The sequence below is a fragment of the Pseudomyrmex gracilis genome, unplaced genomic scaffold (assembly GCF_002006095.1).
Source record: "Pseudomyrmex gracilis isolate BER0280 unplaced genomic scaffold, ASM200609v1 scaffold_1913, whole genome shotgun sequence".
Classification (NCBI taxonomy): Eukaryota; Metazoa; Arthropoda; class Insecta; order Hymenoptera; family Formicidae; genus Pseudomyrmex; species Pseudomyrmex gracilis.
In genome coordinates this window covers 11,958-21,756 of record NW_018022497.1, presented here as the reverse complement: position 1 = coordinate 21,756, position 9,799 = coordinate 11,958, and the positions used below count along the sequence as shown (strand labels likewise).

At 34.5% G+C, this 9,799-nt stretch overlaps 1 long non-coding RNA gene across 1 annotated transcript; it reads right to left on the bottom strand.

The window, feature by feature from the left end:
• Positions 1 to 198: 198 nt before the first annotated feature.
• LOC109862525 lies at positions 199 to 1,174 on the bottom strand. The gene is made up of 3 exons (XR_002251150.1): positions 1,042 to 1,174; positions 698 to 827; positions 199 to 351 (listed from the first exon to the last, which is right to left on the bottom strand). It is a non-coding gene; the product is annotated as an uncharacterized LOC109862525 (long non-coding RNA).
• Between the last annotated feature and the right edge of the window lie 8,625 nt (positions 1,175 to 9,799).

The window sequence follows — 9,799 nt, the reverse complement described above, 5'->3', positions numbered from 1 at the left end:
TCATTATTAGACTGAGACAGCAATACATATATATTTCCTAATAATGTAATATTGTATATTAATGAGTAAAGTATACATGTGTACGTATATATAGAAACTTCATTAAAATATATATATATATATATATATATATATATATATATGTATATATCATATATAAATATATATATCATAATGTGATATTTTATATGTAATTGTAGTAGTAAGTATCATACTTACTTTATGCTTTTTAGCTGTGTCGAGAGGAGAGTAATCTCTCTATGTTCTGTTTCTAAATGCTACGCAAAGTAAATCCAAAGGGACAGGAATCAAAGATGAGGCAGCACAATTACTTTTCCTTTCTGCTGTATACTGCAACATAAAAAGATCTTCATATGAAATAAAAGGTAAGAAAAGAAATATACATATGTATCAGTGCTTCAAAGATAGACAGTGTTAAGTCATTTCTCTTTCAAACAAAACTTTCATATTTTATCAGATTGACAATTTCTAATAATAACGGTATGTACAGACATGCGTACATATACAATCATTATTAGACTGTCAATCTAATAACATGTAAAACTCTTGTTTTTGAGAAAGTAATATACTATATATATAACACTGTACTCTACTTCTGAGGCAGTAATATATAGGTATATATTTTTTAATAAAGTAATATTGTATATGTAATTTTATAAGTAATTATCATACTTACTTTACACTTTTTACCTCTATCGAGAGGAGAGTAATCTTTTTACTGTTTCTTTATTCTATGCAAAGAAAATCCAGACAGAAATAAAAGATGAGGCAACACAAAACTTTTAACGTTTTCTTTCTGCTTTACACTGCAACATAAAAGATTTTTATATGAGATAAAGAACAAGAAAAGAAATATACATATTTTTTATACGTTTTAAGGCATAACCTCGAATTGTGTGAAGTGTGTTAATAGATAATGTGTAAGAAATTGCAATAAAAATGTAGAATAGAAAATTAATCTAAAACTTTATTTCCTTCTGTAATAAGATATAATATAGATTAAAAAAAAAGAAAAATTACCTAAGTAATACGATTTTGTGGTGAAGACGCGTAGAGATCATAAGAAACCGGTATCGGCACTCACTACGCACTTGTACAAGTACAAGTTATGTATATGATTTAATATATGCTGTTATGTTAGCTTCTCCCGTACTGTTGCTACGGGTAACAACCGCGAGCGCGCGAAGCGCACCGGGCTGTCTTAAGAGCCGTCTACAATGGAGAGTTGTAGGCCGTAATAGTAAGAAATTGACCAATCGCAGACAAAGTACAGAAGAATAATCGATTGTGATTTGTCAATTTCTTACTGTTACGGTCTAAAACTCTCCATTGTAAACGACCCTTTAAGAGCCGTCTACAATGGAAAGTTGTAGGCCGTAATAGTAAAAAATTGACCAATCACAGACAAAGTACAGAAGAATAATCGATTGTGATTTGTCAGTTTCTTACTGTTACAGTCTAAAACTCTCCATTGTAGACGACCCTTTAGGCGTTGTCTACAATAAGAATTTAAGGCGTAAAACTTAAGCTTTAAGAAAGTACAAGGATCGTTTCCACTATCTACGATTAACTTACCGATCAATTGCAAGTCAATTGCAATTGGTCAATTTAGTCAATCGACCAATATGATTGACGATTCCAACGGAATAATTGACCGATTAAGTTAATCGGAGATGGTGAAAACGGATCTTACACCTTCTTAAAGCTTAAGTCTTAAGTCTTAAATTCTTATATCTTAAATTTGTAGACGACGCCTTAAGAGCCGTCTACAATGGAGAGTTGTAGGCCGTAATAGTAAGAAATTGACCAATCACAGACAAAGTACAGAAGAATAATCGATTGTGATTTGTCAATTTCTTACTGTTACGGCCTACAACTCTCCATTGTAGACGGTTCTTTACGCGCATGAGACGACTCGTTGCATGCTTATTCGCGGATCTTTGTTAATTAACATCTCAATAACTATTGCAAATCTAGCAAAATGATATAGGACTTTTCGACTCAGTTTTACTCCTTCTATCTGCCTACGAGAGATGTTAAAGTGATTGTCGGACACCCTGAATGTATGCAGGATGTTTGTCAACGAACGACTAAGCCGACGTGTATAGGTAGATCAAGTAAATCAGAGCAGAAAAGTTATTTACTAATTTACAAAATCCGTAACAGTGAGATATGAATTAATAAATTTGAGCCAATAAACGCGCGTGAGACAATGATCAAACTCTATAGGCGTGCACGATCATCAGCCAACGACATATATACCAAGCATTCTCTCCAAAATGTGAAGTCAGGATTGGCAATTTAAAATAGAAGAAGATAGATTATCTTACGTCTTTCTCTCTTAGGACGACTGTCAAAAGTCGCCATATTTCCCAGCAAGCAAGCTCACGTGATAATGACGTGATTATGAAGTGATTTTGATGACTACGACGTTAAGTAACACAAATGGTAAGTTATTTTGACGTCATTTACAATACCAAAAGTTGACGTCGCCGATATGACGTCATTTAGATGTCGCGTTGACGTCATATATTAACTTATATATATTGAATTTCAATATGACATTAATAAAACGATTAAATGAAGTTCTAACAACAACCTTGAGTTAAATTCAACCGTTAATTATAATAATATGTTTATTAATAACATTTGTTTTTTTAAATAATATTATATCTTTAAATATATTATTTATAGATAAGTATAGCCATTTATTTATGGATAAGTAGCCACGTACACTTTGGTAAACTGATTACTTTTTATATATTAAATTTATTAAAAATAACATATTACATATATAAATATATATTCAATGATAACTAAAGTTTATTGTAGTTAAATTTTATAATAAGAACAATTATTATTAAATATTTCTTATTATTAAATAATATAATAATAATCTAATAATTATTAAATAATATAAAATGTGTAGAATAGTTTGAGAATAAGTAAAGAAAAATAATTATAAACATGAAATCTTCGGTCATAAGAGCCAAAAATAATTACATTATAGTAAGGAACAAGTGGTCTAGCGGACTGAGTGCAGGGGCTGCGAATATGGAGGTCTCGAGTTCAAATCCCACCATCACCTTAGGATTTTTTCCAGGTCCGGTATCTTTCATCGAGTTAATCAGTTGATTGACAAACTGAATCAAATCTCCAAAAATTAATTCAAGTAAAATTTCAAATTAATTTTGTTTCTATAAAGCGTTTTTTTTATATATCACCGTAATATTACTGCGATGCATTTCGACGGTCATTTTATTACTGTAATGCAGTAATATTACGTACTATGTGGGAAGTTGATACTATTGTTCTTTAAATGTTGTATTTTATTTTCCTTTTAAATTTACAATAACGTCTTTACCATGTTATATTGATGAGACTTTTTTGATTATATTCACGTCTACTTGACGTAATATAATGACGTCAATAAGATGTGACATAATCACGTGATATGTATGTCAAAATCACGTCATTGTTATGTCATAATTGACGTTTTGCAGACCAAAAACTGACGTCATTGGGTGCGTTCAGACAACTCAACGGTTGAGAGATCATCACTTATGATAGGACTATTCTTCAAAATCTGCTGCGGTTCCAAAAGTATGATCCAATCAGAAGTGATTATCTCTCAACCGTTGTGCAACTGTTGAGTTGTCTGAACGCACCCATTATCACGTGACCTTGCTTGCTGAGTTGCACTACAATTGTCAAGTGCTGTACGTTACGTGTATTATATTACGCGTATGTAACCTGTTAAACACATTTTATATATTTATGTTATATTTTGTTTTTATATATTTTCCATTTTTTTGTAATACTTTTCTATATACATACTGTATATATGTCGGTGTCATACACGTAACCTAACATGCAGCACTTGATAATCATAGTACAAATATGGCGATGATAGCGACTGTCAAGAGTCTGTCAAATGCATATATATAATACTCCTATATTGCTAGTACGGTGCCGACCTGAAGCCCAAATGTTACGGTGCAGACAATATAGTAGCCTCTCTCTCCAGCTGCTTTGTGCGCATGCGGTGAACATTCAAGCACGCTTGCGCATTTCTCTTTCTCGCGTTTTTTCTCTCACTTTCCAATGCTTTGTCTCGCTCGCACTCGCTTAGTAGACGCACCTGCGCATAATGACGCTCGACTATCTATGCCCATATTTGGACTTCGTGCGTCTCTCTTTCTCGGGCCTCGTGCCTCTCATTGCGAAGATACGCGACTAGCAATATAGGAGTATTATATATATGGTCAAATGCTAGATTATGTGCAGTCAAATAAATGTTACCGTTTACATATCACTTAAATGATATATTCATTTCTTAACAGTATATCAAATACAGTTGGTATTGTATTTGTTCTTAAATATATTCTGCCACAACTTGTTCTAATATAACAATCTTTTGTAAAATGCTGGCTACATATAACCGACTTTTCAGTATATAAAAAATTCTTTATTTTCTTTTCTATTGCTGCAAGCCATTATTTTCTTCTTATTATATTTTTTGGTAATCTGAAAATATATAGTCTTGTAAACATATTATCAAAATTCCAAGAAACTTTGTATTTTTAAGCAATCATGTATACAAAAATAATTTTTTTTACGTACCTGTGAAATCTGATTCCATCCGACTTTTCTTTCAAATGTATACCACAAATGCAACAAAAAACCATGCTTGTTTTTCTTTTACTGTTCTTTTTCTAAAAAAAAGCAAAAATGATAGTAAGATCTGACAGATGCCGGAATTACTAAGTTGTGAAATAGTGTTTGTGATATAAGTATTATTATTATCATTTCGAGTTGCGAAACAATTGTTACTTTTATTGTAAGAATATATTTAGCTAACACAGTCTGTTTTTAAAAGATAAGTAGTTTTAAGCACGTATTGCTTGATCAGCAGAAGTGACAGATTTGTTTCCGCGTGCTGATCAAGCAGAGTTAAGTGGGTGGTGCAACATTGTTTTGCTGCGATACGAGGTCGTATACAGGCAAAGCGATGCTGCTTAGTGCCCCCAAAAAGAGGTATAAAAAGACGCTGCGAGATGGCAGCGTCAGAATTAGTCCATACATCGTCGTACCGAGAAGAAAAATTGTATTAAACTGAAATAAACTACGTGTTAATACTTAAACGAGAGGACTTTTCTCCCTGTACCTGCTGCTATTCCCGTTAAAAGAATCCGTTGTGACTAAGGGCACAACAGTAATAATAATATAAATTTAATCATCAATGCGATTTTTGTAAATATTCTTTCCCTGTATGTACCTGGTATATTTTTCCGGTTTCCTCTCTTTTCTTGAATGGTGACAGCACATTTTAAAGATTAGATAAATATGGCGGCTGTCAAGAATGAGAAAGACAGTAGACGTAAACAGCTATCTCATTCTATTTTAAACTGCCAATCTTGGCTTCACTCTTTGCTATAGGAAACATATAGGAATGCTCGGTCTAGATACATATGTCATCTTCAGCTGTAAAGAAAACTGGCTCCTCTTATGCAATGTCTTAGCAACAAGAGGCGGAGAAACAAACAAGCGCTGCAAGACTCAACTTCTTCCGATCGGGCGATGTTCGGCGGTACAGCTAGCAGCGGCGAGCGAGAAATAGAACTGATAACACAGCTACACAAAAAAAAATTTCTTTGGCCTGGGAATCAGACTATGTTTATTATATGTTTTTGGGGTCGCTGAATCCGAATCCGAGGTCCATTAAACTCCATCGGGTCGGGGTTCCGCCATAACCTCAAAAAACACCATAATCTGAGCTCGGAATCCATATAATCTTTTGATTCAAGCCATAAACACAAAAACCAATTAGATAAACCCCATAACTCCATCTTTTGGTAAACCTAAGTCTTCTATAAGATCATTCAACACCAATCTTGAGAATACTTTGATACAATAGTATCGCTATCTTTACTATCAGATTTATTTTCTTCAGCAGAAATCCATGTTTTTGTTCTAACAGAAGCACCATTCTATATATATGTTGTATATATCATCGTCTTGGCTAATCTACATTAGCCAAGTTGCCAAGTAACGCAGAACTGCGGTCGCTTGATGACGACAACTGCGGGTCCGCTTTCTCAACCTGACCAGCCGCCGATTTCGGGTTTCCGATACACGAAAGTTGGCTTATTCCTGTGCCTGCCAGAACGGCATAAAACCCGTAATCCAAGGACTCAGCCGGATAGCGGTACAACTCCGTTGCCCGCCGTCACCGCGTAGAGGTACCCTGAACGCAGGTACAGGAAGAACAACAAACTAACAAATTGACCCGCAATCGTCATCGTCATAAACCATAACTTCAACCATTGACGATAATATATGCAACATGTATAGAGAATGGTGCTTCTGTTAGAGCGAAAACATGGATTTCTGAAGAAAATGAATCTGATAGTAAAGATAGCGATACTATCGTATCAAAGTATTCTCAAGATTGATGTTGAATGATTTTATGGAAGACTTAGGTTTACCAAAAGATGGAGTTATGGGGTTTATCTAATTGGTTTTTGTGTTTATGGCTTGAATCAAAAGATTATATGGGTTCCGAGCTCAGATTATGGTGTTTTTTAAGGTTATGGCGGAACTCCGACCCGATGGGGTTTAATGGACCTCGGATTCGGATTCAGCGACCCCAAAAACATATAATAAACATGGTCTGATCCCCAGGCCAAAGAAATTTTTTTGTGTGTGGCTGTGTAATCGTGCACGCTTGTATAGTGCGATCATTGTTTCCCGTGTGATCAGTGGTTCACATTTATTAATTCATATCTCACATTTATTAATTCATTGTATTAATTCATATCTCACTAACTTGCCAATTTCGCAAAATGGTAAATAACTTTTCTGTTTAGAATGATCCGATCTATCTACACACGCCAGCTTGTTCGTTCGTTATTAGACACCCTGTATATGGACTGATGGAAAACGGCGACCAACAATGCAACGATGCGAAAAAAATGCCGCGACGTCACTGCGACGCTAAATGTCTTAAAGTAAGCCGTAAATGTATATAATATATTATGTATGTAACATTGTATACACGACGTATACGCGGTTAAAAACAAACAAACGGATCGCGCGACGCAGACTTTGCGCGAAAGTTATCGTCGTACGCAAAGTTAGTTAAATCAGTCAGGCTGCCTTTACATGCAGCGTAAGCGTACATTGCGTTAGCTAATCATATCGTCTCAGCTATCATACGCAAATACGCTGAGACGATATGATTGGCTTATCTAAGTTATAATATGTTTTTGGTTTCTCTCTTGCATCGCTGTGTATTGTGCTAAGCCTTGCAGTATTTAATCAACTGTATCAATCTTATATTGTAGTGATTATTAGTGATTACTAGTAATTATGAATGATTGTGATGTTTAGTGATAACTATAGAAAATATACGTTTTATAAAACATTTTATGCTTATATACTGTATGTGTTTAATACTGCGTATTGCTTCCTTTAACATTTAACAATTCGTTTATTCGTTGAGAAACACTGTTAATCAAATTTGTTATTTCTTCTTGTCTATTTCTCTTTAAAACGGTATAGCTTTGTCAAAAAAACTCGTAAACAAATGTTTTAAATACGGATTTGTTAAGAAAGACATGACCTTCAACATTCATACAATTTTGTACCAGGCAATCGATTCCTCTGACCAATGCAACAGTTTAAAGACAAAAGTTTTCTTCCCGTTTTTCACAATTTATCTTCAATAGCCGCCATTCTGTAAAATATTGTTTGTAACTCAAGTTTAAGTTTTTGGTTGTTAAGAAGAATGTTAAGCTTCAAATTGAGCTTTTATTTATCTTGATACGTTGATTTTTTGCGGAGTTATCTGCTATTAAAAACTGTTAAAAAGTTGTGTTAAAGTTAAATGGCCCATTTTTTTGCAGGTGAGTGTACGTCAACGTAATAAGTTAATAATAGTTATGTTAAAATGCTAATCTAACCTAACTTAGCCTAACCTAACTTAATCCTGAAATGTTCTTTAAATATAATATTGGTGTAATGTGTAGAATCATACGCTCTATGTAATCCGTAATTTTTTCATTTGCAATTATTTCTCTACATGACTTATTTATCATTATTTATTAATATAGAATACGACAGTTGCATGTTATTAGAAATGTCTTCGATCATTTTCATTTTCACTATCGCTTGATTTGGAATCATCGCTTTCAATGTTTGTATTTAAAAGAGTCAACAAAGATATTACAATAAAATGTATTCATTGGCGTCTCGTATATTTTTAAAACATAGAAGAGCAAAGTCAATCTTTCAATATTTCCAGAAGAGCCAAGAAATTTCAAAGAAAACTGAATTTCAAAACCTGAATATTTATAGTAATTACGATTACAAATAATGATGCAACGACGTTGCTCGTAACGTAGTCTCAAAAAAGACTTTAAAACGTTCAAGCGCACAGGTAATCGTTCCGAATTACCAAAGCGCTCCATGCTTATTGACAAAACGGAACAATTTTAAAGCGCTGCACAGTAGTAATGCACTCTATGCGTTTTATACGTAACTCGGAACGCACTCTTTGTCTCTCAGCGTCTGGAAGAGGAATAATTATGCAACTTTACGTCAATTGACTTCTGTTACTGTCGCTTCTTTATCGCTCGGAGTCCTCTATCACCTCACTATTTCTCATTCCTATTACTTTTCTTGTCCACCAATCACCGCATCACTAAATGAAGATAGAAACACAAGTGAATTGAAAGCATCCTTGTCTGCGTTTTAACCAATCCCTTTCTAAAGACAATAGTGAACGCACTGTCTATTTCTTACATGTATATGCATATCACATATTTTTTCTAGATTAACTTTTTTATTTGAGGCAATATATTTTTGTGCACTGTTAACCTAAAAGAAAATTGTAATTGATGCTTTATAGCTATAGATTTAGCACTATTGTTTATATCGTAACTTTTTGAAGTACACAACGCGTCAATGAATCGCGGAATAGGCGCGAGGATCGGGGGGCAAGCGGGGCGGTTGCTCGTAGCGCCAACGAGCGCCGTGCGAACTAACTAGTAGCAATCGGTTGTCCACAACTACGTCGTGTCGATAATGTAACTGCTCTTCCTTCCTATTTTCCTCTCAAAACGTAAAAGTATTGGCCATTTACCCAGCAAACATCACGTGTCAGCACGCCGTAAAAAGTATGCCATGTGAACAATATGTTGGTACATAGTATTGAGACCTTGTTTATGCAAGCAATAACCGTTAACTTATTATTATACACATTCGGCAATTTTGTAAACAAAAACATTGAAATCGTATAGTTTATTGGTTTTAATCAAGAGGCACAGTAGTGCCTCGCGCCAAGTATATGCGCAAACAAAGTGCGCGCGCGCTGCGCGAGGTACCCCGTGCCTCTTATACGCGAAAATGGCCAAATGGCAATATCGAGATTTTCCGATCTCAACAACGGCTAAACCGATCGAGTTCGGCCTAGACTCAATCGAAAGTTGAGATCGAGGCACAAAAAAAAGTATTTCACGGTTCTTTTCCTCCGTGGCTTCCCAACTGAGATTTCTCGGTACAAAGTCCGAAATCGCGAAAAACTAGGTTCTCACAGAATTAAGAAACGTCCACGTCGTCGGACATTTTAATGCGCGACTTCACCGCCAGAGCAAAACGTGCCCTTTCTTTTGTCACTATTTCTATGTAATTCTTGTCGTCACTAGTGGCAATTTCTATGTATGTATATCAAAACGAGAAGAGAGAATTTTATATTACACTGTACAATAATAATTAA